The sequence below is a fragment of the Oenanthe melanoleuca genome, chromosome 6 (assembly GCF_029582105.1).
Source record: "Oenanthe melanoleuca isolate GR-GAL-2019-014 chromosome 6, OMel1.0, whole genome shotgun sequence".
In the NCBI taxonomy this organism is placed as follows: Eukaryota; Metazoa; Chordata; class Aves; order Passeriformes; family Muscicapidae; genus Oenanthe; species Oenanthe melanoleuca.
The window spans coordinates 6,456,298-6,476,066 of NC_079340.1; the positions used below are offsets into that span (position 1 = coordinate 6,456,298).

General features: G+C 42.9%; 1 protein-coding gene across 4 annotated transcripts in view; it reads left to right on the forward strand.

The window, feature by feature from the left end:
• The first annotated feature begins 323 nt into the window (after window positions 1-323).
• The window catches only part of RHOBTB1 (Rho related BTB domain containing 1), a 52,424-nt gene continuing 32,978 nt past the window's right edge, over window positions 324-19,769 (forward strand). Inside the window, exons 1-2 of one of the 4 annotated variants that reach the window (XM_056494754.1) lie at window positions 324-724; window positions 4,991-5,086. The gene's annotated coding sequence lies outside the window, so the exon portion shown is untranslated. Of the gene's footprint in view, window positions 725-845; window positions 954-4,990; window positions 5,087-19,769 lie in introns of those variants that run through there. The other 3 variants (XM_056494758.1, XM_056494756.1, XM_056494755.1) reach the window with 3 other exon arrangements.

Consider the following 19,769-nt stretch of genomic DNA (forward strand, 5'->3'; position numbering starts at 1 on the left):
GGAAACTGAGGCGAGCAGGGCGGTGGGATTTACGCGTCAGACTCGTCAGTAATGTTAAACACAGGTGTATTCGCAGTTCAGGGAGGCACACACACCCTGATTCCACTGTCAAGTTCCACATTTCATCGCGCGGATGCTCACACTGAGCAGGGAGGAGGCGGCTGGGACCCCACCCTCCCGCGCGCGGAGGTGATGCCATTGCGGCCTCTCCCCGCACGGGGCTCCGCAGGATTTCCTGCCTCCGCAGCCCCTCAATTCCTGGAAACGATCTCTCCCGAGGGCAGGAAGGGCGAGCGCGCCGCCGCCGGCAGCCCCAGAGCCCCGCGAGGGGCGCGGCGACCCCCGGCCCTCAGAGCGGAGCGCAGCGGAGCGGCGCGCGCACCGCCCGGGCCCTGCCGCGCGCTGCCGTAACGGCCGCGGCAGCAGCACCGCGTGCAGGGCGCGCTCACGTGACGGCGCTGGTTGGCTGGGACGCGCGCGCCCGCTCCGCTCCGCGCTGGGCACGGAACGGAACGGAACGGAACGGAGCGGAGCGGCGCGGCAGAGTGCACCACGGCACGGCACGGCACAGAACGGCTCGGCACAGAACACCGCGGTACGGAACGGCACGGCACGGCACACCGCGGCAGGGCGGGACGGCACCGCACCCGAGACACCGCAGCGCCCTCCGCACCCCGCCGAGCGCCGCTTGTGTCCCGTCCGCGGGCGGCCGTTCCGCGCTCAGGTGAGACGCCGCGGACGGGCGGGCGCCGCCGGCGGTCGCTGCGGGGCACCGGCGGGGCCGGACGCCGCGGGAAGCTGCGGCGGGCGCTGGGGCACCGCGGGGCCGGGACCGGCGGGCCGGGGCGCTCCCCGTTCCGGGCAGCTCCCGACAGCAGCCCCTGGCTCCTGCCCCAGGAAGGTCTCCGCACCTGCCCTCCTCGCCCTGATGTCCCGTTCGCTTCCGCGGTAAGGTCAGAAATGCTGACAGCTCACTTGGGTGTCAGGCGGTCCTGCTGCATCGCTCCTGAGCCATTCCATACCGTTAGAAGTGTTCGCTGTTTCTCATGGTGCAGGCAGGGCGCCGGTGTATTTATCACTACACCTGGCATGACTTTTACTCGCTCGCATTGAACTTTTTTACAAAATTCATCCTGGTTAACCCCTGTTTTGTGAAAACTAAATGGACAAAACTAAAATCCGTTCATATTTCACTTTCTGGGTATTGGTTTGGCATATTTGCCATAGAAATGAAACTTTCTTCTCACGTAGAATCTTCCAGGCACTTTCTGCATGCACTTTGAAAAGCAATTTGCTGAATTAACATGCACAAAGATAACTTGAGTCGACATACTAGCAGCATACCATCTATCTCGTGAGCAAAAATGGAATATTCCTGCCCTTAGGTTCCTTTTTAATCTTAAATTATTAATGGCTCTCTGCATTACAAGAATGAAATTTGTAATTGGTATACAGTGCAAATGCATGTAGAGAACTGGATATGAGCTGGTTATAGAGAAGGATGTGCCTCTTAAAAAGACCTAGCAGGAGAATGATGTTAAAGAGCTCTTTCTCTTCTTTACAATTGTTGAGAACTTCTGGGGAGAAGCAGTAGACCAACTCTTTTGCAGCTTTGGAAAAAAGGAGTGAGAAAAGGAAAGAACTTTTCCCTACTGAGGGAGCATAGGAAAGTAGAGCTTTAGAGTTGATTGCACTTTTGTTTAGCAGCAGTTTAACTGAGTGGTTGGGGGTGCTCCTAAGTTAGGGTTAGTGGCAATAATAATATCTCATCTCCTTTTAAAACCTGATTGTCAACTTCACACCAAATGTTGTCATTTGTACTTGGTTAAATGGAAATATTTCTATTACATGTCATCATGCTATTGTCTGTGTAATCAATACAGGAAAAAGTTCCCTTTTCTCTGAGAAACCCCAGAAAAAAAGCATACTTGCTGAAACTGAAATAGAAAGGGCAAAACACTTGCATTTGCTATGGATCTAACAACATTAAAGGTTTGAAAATATGGTGAGAGGAAATGTTGGTTTAAGTATCAATGGGAAGTAACATTTCTACTGTCTGTTCAACCATGTAATGCAGAGCAAGTGAGGTATGTCATAGTAAAGATTGCAACAGTAAACTAAGGTTCTGCTCTTTCTTTTACTAAACTTCTCCCAGTATTTGAACTTTTAAAGGCAACAGTTTGAAGTGGGACCATATTAAGCAAGTCAGAAATATAAGGCTTAAAAGCAGTTTTCTTCCATGAAATCACTCAAAGATATGTTGAAGAGATTTGGGGCAGATGTACTGTGAATATGTGATGATACAGAAACTGAAACTAATGCACAGAGGTGATGGGTTAGTTAAAGGAAACTCGTAAAAATCTTGAGAGGATAAAATTCTGCAATTGTGTTAGTTTGGTGGTAATAATAATAATAATAATAATAACCCCCAACAAACCAAACAAAACAGGAATGAGACAAAGACTGGATCAGCTAAGGCTTCTGAAGCTTTTTCACAAAGGTGAAGCTAAGGTGGATTTGAGGGAAAAACTGGGCTGAGTTTTCTTGAGTCTTCTGTAGTGTCAGTGTGTAAGAGGAGTGTCTTGTCTATCACAAAAGAGGCTTTTAGGCCAGATTAGACATGGCTTGGCCACAAGGAATCATCCAGGGAGCCTAGTGTTCCACCTGGCATCTTCTGCATTCCTTCTAGGCCTGGTTTGCACTGCAAATGTTTCACTTGCCAACCTGCAGCAGGTGTTCCTGTTCCTCAGCTTCTTGCCTATTTAGAAGAAGTTCTCCCCTTTGGAGAATTACACCATGCAAGTACATCCCTCACTGAATTACTCTGTGTTCCAGAAGGTTTTAGTTTCCCTCAGCCCACAGTGACCTTGCTGCATGTCCTGCACGCAATATCTCGGTGTGCTTGTTGTTGTGGGTGAGAATTAGTTGAGATAATGCCTGCCTGGGTGAAGAGCAGATGGGAGAGAGAAGGAAGTGCACTGCCACGACCAGAACTGATACTTTCTCTGTAGGCACACAGGGGGAGAGCCAGAGCAAGCCAGCTCTCTTCTCAGCTGCGAGCTCCTTGAGACTCTGGTAAGGAAGGTGCATGTAAGGTGTAGCTGCTCTGTTATTCTGAGTGCAGATCATCATCACAGAGAAATCTGCTTCCGCTGCCATGGTATGAATGATGTTTGTATTTTGGAGTCGTAATGGAGTAGAACAATGCTAATTAAGAACTCAACTATCTTCAAAACCAGAAAGTGGAAGACTGAGAGCAGGGGGATGAAGGCCATAAACTTTTATCTGTGAAGTGGAACTTTTAGGCTTATGCTCTAGTAATGATGAAAATCAAGTTTAGCTACATTTCTATCTGCTTACATTCTTCAGACAGCTGGTCTGACTTTACAACATAACCAAAAAAAAAAAAATCTCGGCAAGCAGGACAGTCTTAATATGGCCTTTAATAGAACAATAATGTAAGTGATTAATGATTAATGAAAAAGAATTGTGAATGAGCTTGTGGAAGAGCTTTACACGTCTGTCTGAAAGTAAGAAGGATCTTTATATATCCTTGGAGGTCATGTCGGTAGATTTTAAAGAGGGTGAAGCAGAGAAAGGCTGTTGAAAGTGAATGAGAGCTCAGTGAAATAAAATCATAGAAAGCTCTGGGTTTATGATCAGATAATCCAGATGCCCTTTTTGTAGTTTGGCTTTTTTGAAAAGGGATGTTCTGAAAGAAGCTGCAAGTAACTTCTAATCTGTCATCAATACTCAGGAAACAAGTAAACAGTTATGAATGATACAGTATCACATAAAGTATCTATTTAAACAGTTTTAGAGCCCTGAGTATACTAATGTCACTAATTAATGACTTGGGGGGTAGTTTAATTCTGGGTTAAGGCTATTATTTGTAGGGGAGCTGTATGGGCCTGCCTTGGAGGAAGTAAGGGTGAACACGGTAGAAAAGATGGTGAGAAGATTCTCCACAGTTGTAGCTGCATGAAACATTGCAGTTCAGGAAAATTGATATGTCTTTGCCCCTTAAATGCTTATTCATAAGTGGCAAAGGGAAGGGCAGAACTCTTAGAAGACATAAACATCATGCCTCTAGCTCTAGTGTCAATCCTTGTGGCTTGTCTGTTTCACAAAGGTGGAATGAAGTGTTGCTTCATTTCTGTTTGTTCACTCTGTTGCGTTGTGCTAGGTATCTACAGAGGGTTGTAATTTCTGTGAGAAATTAACTTCACTCCTAAATTCAGTGATCCTGATGAGAAGTGAAAAATGCCCAGTGGGCCACTACTCTGTTCATTTGAAGACTGCATTTCACTGCTGCTATTCAAGCTAGCATGAACCTCTGAAACCTACTTGTGCCACTGAGCATTGCTTTTAGGGCAGCATCTGAGATGAAATCAATGTTGTTCCCACCTTTGATTCTTGGAAAACCTCCACCTTGCTCCTGGGTGGGAACCACGCCACAATAAAGTAGGCATTTACCAAACCAAATGAAGGACATTTATAATTAATTTCATTTGTTACCAAAGGGGGAAGCAACACAGAATTCCCAGTTCATGTGCCATCAGTCTGTCACCTTCTTGAAGGCAGCCAAAAAAACCTTCCTCAGAGTCTGTTGCCTAAGAGAGAGGAGCTGGTTGACTGGGATACAGCAGTGTTAGGTTTTGACACCTAAGGTGGTTTGGTTTTTTAAAATTTAAATCCGTAGGGAAATTATTTGCAAGCTTCATTTGACAGAGTTGTGTCAATCTCCAGTTACACTCAAAATCTCACCAAGCTACCCATGATTTCTTCAGTGTATTGGAGCAAAGAGTGTTTTAGTAAATATATGCAGGGTACTTGTTTAAAACTTTAAAAGACCGTTTTGTTGACCAATCAGGCCCGTTTTAGAATATAAAATGGATCATAAAAGATGTTTTTGCTGTTGAATGTGTTGTAATTTTAGGTTGAAAATAGTAAGGCTTTTTCTTTTTTTTTCCCCTTTTGTCCTCCTTAGGAATGCCACAGTAAGAGAAAGACATGAAGTATTTTTAATGAAATTCTGCATTTGATCAAGCTGCTGAAAATGGATGTGAATATTTTCTCCTGTGAGGTAAGTATTGACAAGGAGAAATAAAAGAAAACGTGACCCATTTCACTTAGTGTTGCCTGTCATCACTTCTGACCAGCAGCTTTTGGTCAAGTATTTTAGAGTTACAACATCTATGTCTTGGCAAACTTTGTAGCAAAAGTCTTAGCTGAAAAGTCCTACAAATAATCGTTTCATGTACAAGATTAGTTAGCTTTGTTCTGCTATTCCAGCAGATAAAAACAAATGTATAAAGGCTTGGTGTTGCAGGGTTGGTAATGAGCAGCTTCTGCACAGAGTAGCTTTTGACCCAATGTCAAGCTTCTTTCCAAGTATCAAAGAAACGGAAGCTGCTACGTCTGATTTTCAAGTTAATACTCACACAGGCTAACTGCAGGTGCAGGAAATGAGTGAGATCCTGGGATGAAGAAAGAGTTTGTACCTGTAGTACTTTTTCATACATCCAGGCAGCTTTCTGAGTTCCTGCTCTGTGCAGCCTAAGGAAAAGTGGGGCTTTTCCCAGCCTGAGTTACAGGTGTATATTTATATTGTTTTTGTCTAGTATCACAGCCAGATCTCCACAGTTCCTGCAATAAGCATGTAAGTTAGTAAAACCAAATACATGTCCTTAATTTAGGATCATGGGAAAATTCATGTTGTAAGGAACCTCAGGAAATTCTCATAGAGTCAAACCCGCTTCTCACAATTTGGAGTAGTCAATGAAATTAGGTCATTTTCACCCATTTGCCTTCTTAGTCTGTTATATGTTCAGAAGTATTAACAAAAGATGGATTTATAGCTTGCCGTATGTATTAAATGTACATTATATTAATGCAGATAGGAACATAAGATGCTACTAAAATTTGTCAGAAGAAAGAATGTTTAATTAAGACAGGGTTGCACAGGAATGGTCTGTTTCTCTGAACAATCTCTGATGTGTTCATTTCTTGCAATTGCAAATGAAACCTCCACAGGTCAGCTAACACTGACCTATTGTCATGCTGCCAGGATTTTCAAGATGGGCTCCCTGCAAGAATTACCCCTTCCCAGACATCTCTGGGGAATCTATTTACTTACTGCCTCCTGTAAGCAAAATTGCTTTCTCATAATAAAAGGAAGTGAACACGTTGCTTATCTTGTCTGAAACACGTTACTGAAACATTTCCTCTGAAGTATAAATATTTGTTCATGGGAAAACATAGTGACAATGGGAATAAAAATAAGCATCTTGTCAGGAAGCTTAGGGAGCAATCTCCTCCCTGGGCTCTGAAAGTAAACACAAACCACGCATCCCTCCTCCCCCCCTCATTACATACTACCAAACAGAACATTTTGTGAGCCCTAGGAGTAACTACTTCCACTGTTTTGGCCAGGGAGGATTATACAATGAAAGGGTTAATCTTGTCAGGAGGAAAATATTTTAGCATTCAGAGCCTCATGGAAGGGTCAGTGAAGTGAAGAGACACTTGGTTTGCTTTGGATTTATGCTTATCTCAATGTGCTTTGAATTGATCCCTCAAAATTGGTAATTTAATAGCTTTAATAGTTACATTAGTAATTTAATGAGCCCCTTTCAGGACATCATCAAAGACAAGCATATACTTTGTGAATAAAAATAGAAGTAATTTTATAGGTAATGCAGTTCCTGAAGGCTGCTATACAGTATTATACATATTCAAGTTGTGATTGTCATGGTTTAATCCCAGCCAGAAGCTAAGTACCATGTTGCTTGCTTATGTACCCTCAGTACATAAGAGGGGAAGTACATCAGAAAAAAGGTAAAATCCATGGGCTAAGGACTGTTTAATAATTGAAATTAAATATAATAATCATTGGAATTAAAAGGGAGACATAAGAAAGGGAGAGAAATAAAACCCCAGAAAAACAAGTAGTGCACAATACAGTGGCTCACCATGTGCTGGCTGAGGCCCAGCCCAGCCCTGAGCAGTAATTGGCAGCTCCCAGTCAACTCCCCCAATTTATTGTCACTGGACATGATCTTTTAGGGTATGGAATATCCCTTTGGCCAGTTTGGGTCACCTGCCCTAGCCCTGCTCTCCCTCAGCTTCCAGTGTACCTGCGCAGTGGCAGGGAGCATGAGGCACTGAGACGTCCTCAGTTTGGTGTGAGCACCAAGCAACACCTACAGCATCAGTGCTTCATCAGCATTCCCATAGTGAGTCCAAAACACAGCACGGTACCAGCAGCTGGGAAGAAAATCAACTCTATTCCGGCTGAAACCAGGACAGTGATGCTATGAATGATTTAATATGCATTGACTGGTCTCGCCATCAAAAAGTATGTATTGAGGGAAAACACCCAAGAATCCAAATATCTCTTTTCACCTCTCTTCCCAGTGTCAAGCCTCACTTCCCAGACTGTTTTAAAATGAATTTCTGAGTAACATGTATAGCTCATGTAGCTAAATTACAGAACAATATTCTCATAAACTTTCTGTTTCCACACCAGTTCCTGTTGTTTCTCTGATTTGGTCTCACTTCTTAAAGTGAATATATCTGCAGATCTGAAAAAGAGCTAATTTGTGGATGGGTGTGTGCTTCAGTCAGAAAACGCTACATCTCTGGAAGGTGTATCTTTGTAGAGCTGTTATTTGCTCCTTAATATCCCCGTCACAGCTTATTTACTTCTGGCTTCTGTGTCACTTGAGGCATTATGAGACAAGTAGTAGTAAATTTAGCTGTCTGGATAAAGAAGCTACTGCTCTCTCAGAGATTACTGTCTTCACAGTCAGTGGAATAAAACAGCTACGTGTGTGATTGCCTCTACAGTGCAATCTGGCACTTGAATGTAGCTGACAATTCAAAGTGGTAAATACAAGGTCCTGGACTGTGCAAAGCCAGCACAGGAGTGTGTGTGCAACAGTTATCTTCAGCAGAATTAAATTTATCAGAGGAAATTTTAAAACTGCTTGAACTAGTTTTCAGACTTACGACTGCTTGTGACTAGAGATTAGAAATGTGGGGGACTGCCTTGTGTGGGTGGTTCAGGTGTGAAAGGAAGGGCAGCGTTGCTGCTTGTTGCTTTTGATCTTTGTAATTACATTTATGTTCTCTAACACTGTTTATCATACTGTTGAAATCCATGTTTCTAACTTTATCATGGGATTTCCTGTGCTTTACATAAAGGAGAACGACTGTGTTTCACAACACCTATGCAGAATCAGGAACAATTTGGTACAATTTGTTCTTTCCCTCCCAATTAGGTGGGAAATAAATAAATAAATAATGTAGTTCTGAAATGTCCATTAATTTGGGGAGCTTAAGCATCAAGGTACCCAACATAAGAAATCAAAGCTGGGATATAAAATCAGTGCTGTTACATCAGAATATTCTCCTGCCAGCTGGAATTACCTGTCTCTCACACTTTCGGAAGCAAGGGCCTAGCACCCTCAAAATGAGGATTCGCAGTAACAAAAACATATTATGGTAACAGTACCTGAGCTTTAGCTGTTTTTTCTCTTCAGCTGCTTTGTCAGTGATGAAATTTGCTTTTGAATGGGCTCCTAGAAGTGCTCAGCATGGGCAGGTGTTCCAGTAATTGTCCTGAGCAACAGATACAGTTTGCACTTGAGATGGATGTACATGTTGTGGGGCCTTATGGCTGTCCATGTTTCAGTTCTTGATTTATGGCTATTCCATAACACTTGAACTTCCTGAATTTGTCACTTCTATATCAGAGATATCTTTTTAACTGCCATGTAAGCTTATGACAGTAATGTAGATTATTGGTCACTAAATGCAGAAGTACGTTTCATAAAATACTTTCCAGTCTTCTGAGGAAAATACCTGTGGATCAGGCTTTCCTTGAGGCAATCCAGCTCCATTGAATTTCTTCAGGGGTGAATTTTGTTGTTTTAATTCTCTTAGGTGTTTGCAACTGTGCTCCCCACTGGCAACACTATAATTAAGGAAGAACTTTCTATGTTTCTCTTACATAAAGGTAGAATGGTCTTTTGGCTGTAGATCTGAATTTCAGCTAGAAGCCTAATGTTTATCGTGTAACAGATGCATTTTATTGGCAATTTCTTTTGTAAATAATTCATACCTTTTCCTGCAAAAATATTCTGGGGACAAGGTGTGGGAGGAATTTAGTTCTCTTGAGGATTTTATAATGCTACAAAATGCATCCTGCTCTAGCAATTTTGTCAATATGTATGGGAGTAAATAAGATTAATACCTTTGTAGTTCTTCTCTTCTACCTTTACCCAGGAAAAAACTCTTGCCTGACTTGGTAAATACTGTAAAAAACTTTAAAAATAAAATGCTTCATGTCTTGCTATTTTGTTGAAAGAGAAAAAAAAAAAAACCCTGCTAGTAGAATTCATAATGCTTTAGCATCATATTGCTTTGGCAATATGACTTGCAAGCAATAAGTGGATGAGAAATTCCAAGGCACTGGGATATTTTTGATTTTGTTAAAGCTCCCTGAATGCCTGATTAGTTTCAAAACCACTGCTGCTGCTGGTTTTAGTTTGTTTTTAATTACAAAGGTATATTCTGTTCCTGACTTATCTAAATGCTGCACTTATAAGTGTAATTAGAAACTGATGTCTTTTACTCATTACTTTGCAAATTATCCTTTAGGCCCTCAGATTTGTGCCTAATCTATAGTTCAAACCTGTAGCAGTGATACTCTGGCAGGTCTTGAAGTAGTGTCCAACACCCTCTGTGAAAACTGCAAATATATGCAAGAAGTATGTGATTTCATGGTTGATAGCTTTTGAATGGTAGCATTTAAAAGAACAGAATCCTTCTTGGTAACTATTCCTAATAAACCTAATTAGGGAAGTTTCATCAGGCAGCCTCTGGTGAAACATGCAAACTGTTTCTTAGACTTTTTTTGTTTATTGTCTGCTTTTTAGACTTGGAATCACTCATATGTGTTTTTTGTATGGGTCACTTGTGTGCATTCTTCAGCAATTTTTGCAATTACTGTTATCCTTCACCATTCTGCTGAAATGTATAGGAAGTGTTTCAGGGAGTAAAATGTATCCATCAGAACCAACCCTGGTAATATTTTTTCTGTATATGGTTTATGACCTTACCTCATTGGAGAAACAAAAAATGATAACTAGGTTTGTTTAGACATATTGAAGTAAACCACTAAAATACATGAATGGTGTTTCAACCTCAGAGGTTCATGAGTAGAAACCTTGTGTTAATATAATCCAGTCTAACACACTGAATTTGTTGTGTTGCAAAAATGCAGGATTTGCAAGGCAGTCTTTGCTAGTGTGACCAAATCACATCAGTAAACTGGTGTAAGGTGGTGGTAAGAGGCACAGGGTCTTACCTTTCTGGAAAAGCTTTCTCTTTCAAAAAATGAGTGGTTCCAAGGTATAAAATACAGAGAATGTAACAAAGTTTGAATTTTGGTCTTGAATTCATAAAATCCCACAATGTTGTTACTATGCAGATTCACACTGTTCAAAATGAATCAGGAATTGTACTGAGGGGTATTATGATTCAAAGAAGTAAACTCTTTGAACAACCTAGTGCAAAAATAGTGAAGTTACATGTGCTTCATTAATTTCTGTTTTGTTTCAGCCACTTTAAGTTATCATCTTTCTAAGACAGGCATTAGGCAACTTAATCAGTGGACTTTTTCTTCTTGAATTCCTCCCTGAATTAAAGCCCAGAGGGGTCACTGGAAGCTTTTCCTCAACAGTTTCAGAAGGATTTATATCAAGCTCTTAAAGCCATAAATGGGTCTTATTTTTGTGTCTAGCTTGCTGTGGGACAGAGGTGAGAAGAGTAAGTTGTAGCTAAGGCTGTTTCTCTGAGATCAGTGATGATGAGATTAAGCTGCCTTTGATTCTTCTTAGTCCTGCTCTGTTAGTTTGACAGCCTGTAAAGATCAGAGTATGGCTGGTGGCTGCTGTTCTTGTATATAAGCAGTGATTCAGAGACCAGTAACACTAGGCTATGGCAACTGTGAAAAAGGTGACAAAACACACTTTGTTTCGCTTCCCCTCACCACTCCTATCTGACTTTTTCCAGTTCATGTAACTAGAGATCTGTGTTCAGGACCAGTCTTCATGATCTCTTTATACCACCAATTTAAGCAACTCCAAGCAAGGATGGCACATTGTTGCAGGCATCTCTATCTGCTGAATTTCTGAAATCTTTGACCAATATGTTAGCTTCTAAAATTTGGTCTACATTTTGTATCCTCCTGCATATAAATCTACTAGGCTTTTAATAGGTGATTTATGCAATCCTGAAAAGGCAGAAAGAGCATTTACAATGCTTGAAAGAAAAAAAGGCTGATCCATTTATTTATGGTTTTTAAAGCTCAGTAGCTTAGATCAAGAGTGAGAAGCAAAGACTGTGTATGTCATTGAAAACCTCCTGTAGTTGTAGTATAAAAACGTTTCAAGTCTCTTGGAAACTCAGTACTCAGAGACAAGTGAATTTTGACTGATCTGCATAGAGGAGAGATGGAGACTGACAGCTAGCCACAAGGTCAGACAGACAGAAAATCTTCCCGAGCTGGCTGTTTGCTATGACTCTTATTTCATTCCACAAAGGAGTTCTTTCCATTCCATTAACATCTGATTAGATGGCAGAAACATTTTAAGAAGCTCTGAACAGTTATGCAGATGCCAGCACTATTACTTCCAGATTCATTCCCTTGCCAAACAGCAAAATGGCACAGTCAAGAAGAAATCATCCTACTAGTCAGTTTTTTCTATGTAATTTTTGTTTGGAACAGTTTCTGTAAATTGATTAAATCTTTTATATCCATGTTGTAGTCCTGAGGAGCTAGAAGTGTGGATTATAGCAAATACAAGCTGTTGCAAAATTGCTCTCATTAGAAAAGATTACACATGTGATAAAAAACTCTGCCATAGAAGCAATTCTTAAAACAGCCTTGTCCTCTCTGGATTGGGAATGCAGTGAGCCATAACTCTGCCACTTCTTCCCTTGGGAGACTCTTACATAACTGCTCAGCTGTTTCTCTTGCTGTTCTTCTTATTAAGCCAAAATTTTGTTTTGCTTAATTGTATCCTGATACACCTAACTTTGCAAACTGGACTGTTCAAGTAATCCACTCCCTTTTAAGACCATACCCTGCAGTCTGTAGAAAGAGAGAGGAGGCAGCAAAGGCAGGTTATTAGAGTTTAAGGGACCATCAGAGAGACTGTGACAGTGCAAGTGAACAAGCTGGACATACCTGGCTCAGCTGGGCACCCTTCCAGCAGCAGGGGACAGTCACGTCCAGGGCTGCCTGAGGCTGAGTGCAGTGTGCAGGGGTGAGGGCAGGGGTTATTCCCCTCTGCTCGGCATTTGTGAGGCAGCTTCTGAGAAACTGGGCTCAGGTTCAGGTTCCACAGAGCCGAAGAGATTGACCAACTGGAGACAGTGCAGCCAAGGGCCACTAACACAAGGGGAAACTGAAACATGAGATATACACAGAGACACTGAGGGAGCTGCTTATCTGGCCTGGAGAAGAGAAGGTTAAGAGGGCATCTAATTACTACCTCAGGTACTCAGAAGAGGTTATGGGGAAACCAGATCTTCTCACAGTTGTTCAACAAAAGGATTAAAGGCAGCAGTCACAAGTAGCAGTGAGGTGGGTGTAAAGAAAAATTTTTCTCACTGTTGTAAAAAAAGCCTTTTTCAAAGTGAGAGGCTAAGCAATGGAACACGTGGATTGGAGATTGTGGACTGACTGTCCTTAACCAGATCAGGCTTTGAACTAAGCTGTGCATTGAGGAGGAGGTTGGACTAGATGACCTCTGGAGAAAATCAGAGTCTTGAAATTAACAAGATTAAATGTGGAAGCAGGGAAATGCAAAAGCCAATATCCTACACATAATTAGACTGAAAACTAAAGCATTGTCAAAATACAACCCTCTGAAAACAATGTAGATATTTAATTTTTATTCCAAATTATAAGTATTGGCATTTTCCTTCTGTAGATGTCTTCTTTCCTGTTTACTAAGCTATTCAAAATGTATGCCTATAGTAAGTGTTCTATATCCCTTTTCTAGTGAAAAAGAATGGGAAAATATAATTCATAAAGCAAACCACTGGTGCTGTATGTCATTCACAGAATGCTCTAATAAAATCTGGTGCACTGCAGGCTTCTTAAGTGATGGTGGTCTTGCACTATATTTAGCATTCAATGAAGAACTGAAAAAAACTCTAGCAAATAAATGCATAATGGTCTATGTTGGTGTTTAATGAACATAGTGAAGGTATCATTGTGTATGTTACATATCTCCATCTCTGAGAATTAAGACAAATGTGGGATTGTAGGAAAAGGAATGCAACTGGCCTAATCAATTTGCATAGCTGGCTGAGAGTAGATGTTGATGTCACTAAATAGAGACACCTTACGTCAAATTCTAACCAAAGAGAAGAATGGACTGGGTACAATGTACAATAGTTTTGAAAAGAAAGCTAATTAGGAATGCATGAGCATTTGGCAAGGGTGCATTGCAGCTCTGAATGCAAACCTTTTAATACAAAAACTGTATTGACAGGAAATGAGTTGAATTTTATTTCAATGTTTAGAGAATATAATCTTACATAGTTTTCCATAAATTTTTTTTTCATAAATTTTTACATAAATTCAAGGCATGTGTTCTCTTTATGAATTTTTTATGGATGAAATCTAATTAAATATATTCTAAACTGTTACAAAAGTATTTAGAAATTATTTTGATCTAGCCACATCATCAAAGTCTCTAAGCCTAATTGTGGGGTGAAAATAGACTTCAATGGCAGGAGCTGGGTAATTCTGATATTTTAATTTACATGCTGCCAGTTGGCTGAGACTACATATACCACATACAGAGGGTGGATGGTGAAGTCCATAACTGAAGTATTAAGTTTCCTTATTTTGCTTGTACAACATTCACTCATGCTCTCTTTGTATTGTTGAAACCAAATTTCGTGGACTGTAGAGAACACTTTCTGTCCCTGTGACATTGCCATATGCAATGTTGAACCCATACAGGACAATTTAACTAATTTTTTCCATCTAATCCCTTGTGTATTTAAATTATTTCCACTAACATTTTTTTAATCTAACCATTCACTTAAAAGTCTTTTAATATGAAAGGCTGCAACATTCAAGGATAAGGGAGAGAGATAAAGTCTAGGATGTCCTCTAGTATTTGGTTTTGAGTTTGGACAGTCCCAGGCAGTCTCTGCAATGTCAGATCTGCTCTTTTTTAGTGAACAAGCTCACTTCCATAACTGTTCCTGCTGAGTGTTGTGGGTGTAGCTTGTCATAGCAAACTGCATTTGTGCTTGGCTGTTACTACCTATAGCAGAAGAGAAATAACCTTAGTTGTTCTGAATTAAAAGTTTGAGTAGGTCCTCAGAGGGAGTGAAGAGCCACGTCACTGTATTTTTAATTTTTTTTTTTTTAAACATACCGTACCTAGACCTCTAATACAGGGAAGAGCCTCTTGCTTCCACATATCCCTTGGGTCTGGGATGTAGACTTTCTCAGAATGCTGATAAACAGAAATGTAAAATCTAAACCCCAGAGTTACCATGCTTAGACTACCAATCCTCTGCAGATGCAGCAGACTTAGATTATGATGGGATGGTGAGAAGCATGGATGGGCTCCCCTTCCAGAAGAGTTTGTCAAAGAAGCTAAACCAAGTGCTTGTAGTCCCTACTTCCTGCGCTTCCTTGACTGGTATTTTTTCAACCTGTCTCCTCCTGAGCCTTTCTCTGGTGTCTCAGAAGTGCAGAGGATGGAAGGGCCTGAGGACACTGAACTTCAGCACTTCTGAGCTGGTAGAAAGTTCCTTAAGGAATTCTGCTAACACTGCACGTTGGAGCAGCCTCTGGAATTAAACTGACTCTGAAGTTCCAGGAGTAGAAAGGTTATTTGTAAACTCAGTTACAGTCTATGCACAACTGATGCTCCCTCCTGATGTTTTTTAATCATCTGAGAAATGCAGTTTCAAAACCAAAAGGTTAGTTTAGCCCCAGAGTAAAAAATAATACATAGGAGCATATGAGGATGTGACTTTACACTTCTGCTTTCACATGCATTTTGTAATTTAGCAAAACTAAGATAATTTAAGTAGAATTCTCCATGGGAGTGAATGCATTTTTTAATCATTATTTTAGTCTTTTTTTATCCAGTTGTTCTCTCTCAATTGTGAGATAGTGTTTAAAGCACATAACTGAGCTGCAGTGACAGAGCTCACTTGGCAGCCTATAAACATGTTTTGGAAAGCTGTATCGACTTGGCAAAAGCACACTGTAGTTAAATGCTACCATGGTGCAATACCATGTCCTTTAGGATTGCTTGCAAAGACAGAGCTTATTCCCTTCTCCCTTTCCCTCTAGCTGTTATTCCTCCCTGAAAACAAACAAATGACAATTAAAAATTCCAGCTGGCTACCTGGAGTATTTAAACATTCAAATTAGTAAAACTTTATCATTTGTGCATTTTTAGTGCTTGTGCGAAGTCAGTGGGAATACCTGTGGTTTATTACTGTACTTTCTTTTACTAAAACCTAGAAACTCTCAGTTGCTCTACACCCTATTTGAGATGTATTCCAACCACTTATCAATGTGTCACTTAAGTTTATGGTCAAAACTCAACTGTTTGTTTAGAAAGTTTGGGAAAATGTAAGTATGCTTCCATGCAGGATTATGTATCAGAGAACAGAGAACTACTGGTTGTCCTAGTTTTTATTTTATACTTTGCTGGAAAAGCTGTGATCCGAATTATTTAAGAACTTTTACATTTGTGGTGGGAAAGCACTGAATGGTAAAAAATGCTGTAGATGGTCATTAAAATGGAAGTTATATAGTAGCATGCATCTATTTCCACAGCAGTAAAAGCCTTTATCACCCTTTGATGAAAAAGGAAAAAAGAGAGAAACTAGAGACCTTTTCTTTATTCCCATCAAAAGCAATGCCCTCTTTCTCTTTTTCCCATTTTAACCACCTGACTAATCTGCTGTATTCTGCTAAATTTAGTATTGTACACTAAAAATACCACTTTCTTCCTGTCCTCTTCGTAAAGTGGTGGGAATCAGATCTAAAGGTTTGTGGGTTTTTTATTGGCTTGGTTTGGGAATTTTTTTGAATTGCAGTCCAACACTTCTTCAGTGAGTATCATGTCAAGTCTGGTTGCTTTGTATCAATTTTCTCTCACATCATGCTAACTCGCCTGTTCTCACATTAATACTCACTGTTTGCAGCAGTGATATCTAGGTATTTTTAATAGACACATGGGTTCTAGCTCTGATTTGTCTTCAGAAAGTGATCATCTAGACTGTAGAAAAAAGGTACCAATAATGCATTAAAAATTGCCATACTGAAACAATTCAGTAAAAGGAATACCTTTTGTATGCACGGCTTTCCTCAGGCTTCTGAATTGAGTGGGATGAATGTGAATTTTATTGTTTTCCTAAAACCTGTGTATCTGAGAAACAAGTGAATACATAGGGTTGTTGTTCTTGCACAGAATTAAAAAATTGTGGAGAAGAAAAATTCCCACAGAACTTGAGACTTTAAAAATGGAAGGTAATTATACTATACATTATAAATCTGTTGACTTTTTTCCTTACTTTTTGTTGCTTGCATTATCAACTTGATATTTCTTTGCTTGTAAGTATATGTCTGAGTGAGAGTTGTTTTAGTTTCTAATGCATTTGTCTTGTTCATCCAAACTGAGCAAAGCTAGGAGAGTAACACTTAATATTTGCCATGATGTACATTGTTCTTCTGCCCCTAATAGCCTCCTTTGATATGAAGTTGCAAACTGTAATTTGTCCTGACATAGATGTACTCATCTGAAAATTGTTGCAGTCTGAACTGGTTAATGTAAGTTTGGCTTCTGGGTATTTGAAAGATATATGTAATTGACTATAACCAAATGCATTTGGATACTGTTAACCCGTTATTGGTACAGATAACTATTCTTCTAATTGGGGTTTTAAGCAACTTTATAATGTTTTCCAACAAATCACTGTCTTGATGCTATGAGACTGTGCAATGTGTGAGTCCATGTTGCTGTAAGAGAATATTTTTTTAATAGTGGCTACTTTTTATATAGTCACAGCTATACCCAAAATTGTCCTTAGCTACAACGATTGTGCCCATGCCCCTTACTGGTTACTGACAGTTGTGTTGATGTCAAGTGGTAAACGAAGAGCCAGAGGGAGCCTGGTCTGGATTGTAACACAGCCTAGAGCTGCTTTTGCTGGTTTGAAAACAGCAAGTCTGGATTGTCGCTGTAAGAGAAAGGGAGGTTGTGGTTTAATTATGATGTGCTTGTTTTACATTAAGGTTTCAAGCATTAGTGCGAATAAAGAGAAGTGATTTCAAAACATACCAGCAGCACCTGCAGTAAAAAATCGCATGTCCAATTTTGGGCATCACATAGAGATGCTTTCAGGACCTTTGCACTTTGTATGTGTTAACAGTAATTACAGTGTATACATATAAAGACTGCATATGGGTGTCGCTTTGTTTTCAAGTTGTTTCGTGTCCGAGCTTTTACCGTGCGAGGCCATGGCAGAAAGCCTGCACTGCGGGCCGTGGGGCAGGGGCAGGATGTGCCCCGGTGATGCGGGCCCTAGGACAGGAGCGGGATGTTCCCCGGTGATGCAGGCCGTGGGGCAGGGGCAGGATGTGTCCCGGTGATGCGGGCCGTGGGGCAGGGGCAGGATGTGCCCCGGTGATGCGGGCCCTAGGACAGGAGCGGGATGTTCCCCGGTGATGCAGGCCGTGGGGCAGGGGCAGGATGTGTCCCGGTGATGCGGGCCGTGGGGCAGGGGCAGGATGTGCCCCGGTGATGCAGGCCGTGGGGCAGGGGCAGGATGTGCCCCGGTGATGCGGGCCGTGGGGCAGGATGTGCCCCGGTGATGCGGGCCGTGGGGCAGGGGCAGGATGTGCCCCGGTGATGCAGGCCGTGGGGCAGGGGCAGGATGTGCCCCGGTGATGCGGGCCGTGGGGCAGGATGTGCCCCGGTGATGCGGGCCGTGGGGCAGGGGCAGGATGTGCCCGGTGATGCGGGCCGTGGGGCAGGGGCAGGATGTGCCCCGGTGATGCGGGCCGTGGGGCAGGATGTGCCCCGGTGATGCGGGCCCTAGGACAGGAGCGGGATATTCCCCGGTGATGCGGGCCGTGGGGCAGGGGCAGGATGCGCCCCGGTGATGCGGGCCGTGGGTCTCTCCGCCGGGCGGGCGTACGGGGCGGCTCCATCCTCCGCCCCTCTACGCTCGGCCGCGGTTTCATGAATGAAATCTAATCGCCGCGCTAAAAATAGCCCGCGGGGCCGGCACGTCACGGCTGCCGCCGGCCCCGCCGCCGCCGAGCCAGCGCCGCGGGCCGGGCCGGGCCGGGCGGGTCCCCGGCGCGGGGCCGGGCGGAGGAGCCGCGCCCGCGGCGATGCTGCCTCCCTGCCGAGCCGCGCCGGCTCCGGGTGCTGCCCCGCCGCCGTGAGGAGCAGCGGGAAGGGGGCGGCGGCGGCGGCCGGCCCTCCTCCGGTGCCGCGGGGCCGGGGCCAGCCCCGCTGCACGCACCCCGGCCGCCGGGCGTCCCGCCCTCCCGGGTAGGTCCCGCGTGCCCGGGCGCGATCGTGCTCCGAGCTACCGGCGTGCGGGGCCGGGCCGGGCCGGCCGCCAGCGGCTCCGCAGGGAGCGGGTGGCTGCGCCCCGCGCGTCCCGTTTGTCTCTCCCGCCTCGTCGGGAGAGAGCAGGAGGTGGTGGCATCCTTCCTCCCTCCAGGGATAGAGAGGACTGAGTCCTTGAAGAAGCAGATTTGTCTGGCTTCTTTTTACAGCGAGGCCACGACGTGCAGGGCAAAAGTAGAGGGGTATGATGTGTACGGGAAGCACAAACCTCCTGGCCCTTGGCACCTCTGAGTGTCATTTAGTGAAAACCCGAAGGATCTCTTTTCCCCCCCACCCCTTTTTTCCCCTCCCCTTTCTTTCCCCCTAATGTTTCTGTGGAGTCGGCCGTGAGTTGCTATGACAACAGCAGGAGGCTGTTGGGGGGTCTTGTGGCACACATTATCAGGTGTCGATGTCGGGACCTGTTTGTGGGCCATACAAAGGGCTGTAGAGACAAACAGTAGTGGTCTTTGTTTAGTCAGCCTTTAGTGGGTATTGTGGCATCTGACACCTAGAGTGAAGAGAAATCTGTCACGGGACATCCTGAGGCAGACTAGGTGGACGAGTTGCTGTCTATTGGTCAAGACACTACTCTGAAGGCAACAATATACTTGTTTAAAAAATGATAATAATAAAAGAAAGCCTCTGCATATGGTCACAGCAAGAGCAAGGAAGTGATGCCAGAATAGTCTCAGTGACTTTGTTCATCCTCAGTTTGTGTATTATTTCAGGACACACAGCTCTCTTGAAGCCAAATGTTCAGCTTGAGCTGTAATAGCTTGAGCTGTAATAGAAGCTGAGGTAGATATTAGCTTTTCCAGCGTGCTTTAGCTACTAGTCTTTCTGGGCAAAAATAATGCATGTGGGGAGAAACCGACCGTTTTTAGGATTACACTGAAGAATCGTCATGACTGCGCAGTGTAGGTAGTAGTATTTCAGTACAGGGTGTATTTCAGGATCAGGAGTCACACACTAGGGAAATGGAATGGCTTCATTTCTTTACGGTATTTTTCTGAGGTCCTCTTCCATTAGGTTATTCTCTTCTATCTACGCATGTTTGCATTTGCGCACCTGATTCTATGT